This window comes from Nannospalax galili, unplaced genomic scaffold (assembly GCF_000622305.1).
Source record: "Nannospalax galili isolate Female #2095 unplaced genomic scaffold, S.galili_v1.0 scaffold177, whole genome shotgun sequence".
NCBI classification, from domain to species: Eukaryota; Metazoa; Chordata; class Mammalia; order Rodentia; family Spalacidae; genus Nannospalax; species Nannospalax galili.
The window spans coordinates 848,607-849,218 of record NW_008339470.1 but is presented as its reverse complement, the minus strand read 5'-3'; positions in this window follow the sequence as shown (position 1 = coordinate 849,218).

Genomic DNA, 612 nt, shown 5'->3' with positions numbered 1-612 from the left:
GTAAAGGCTAAGACTGTGGATTTACTTCATTTCTTTGATTTTGTGAAGGACATTTGTCCTTGGTTTCCCCAAGAAGGGGTCATAGATATAAAAAGATGGAGAAGAGTGGGAGATGCATTACAAGATTTTTATACAGTATTTGGACCTGAAAAGGTTCCTGTTACTGCCTTTTCTTATTGGAATTTAATAAAAGAATTAATAGATAAGAGGGATGGACCAGTGGTGACAGTGATTGCCCAAGCTGAAGAGATTTTTAGAAGTAGTTCTAAGCCAGAGTTGAGGGAAATTCCCAAGGATGAGCCTATAAGTGCTAGGGCAAACAATTCCTCTGTTTTGTCTCGTCTCTTGGCTCTGTCACCCTTACAAAGGCTTGTGCAGCATGCTGCCCACTGAGAAGGGAGAGGATATATCAGGATTTCATGTTTTTCCAGTTAAGGAACAAGATGATGGACAGGGAAAGGAAGTTAGAATACATTGTCCTTTCTCAGGAAAACAATTAAATGATCTAAAAGTTGCCTGTGAGCAGTATGGACCTAAAGCTCCTTATACTCAGGACATGTTAGACTCTCTGACTACTGAAGATTTGCCTCCTAATGATTAAAAGCAACTGGC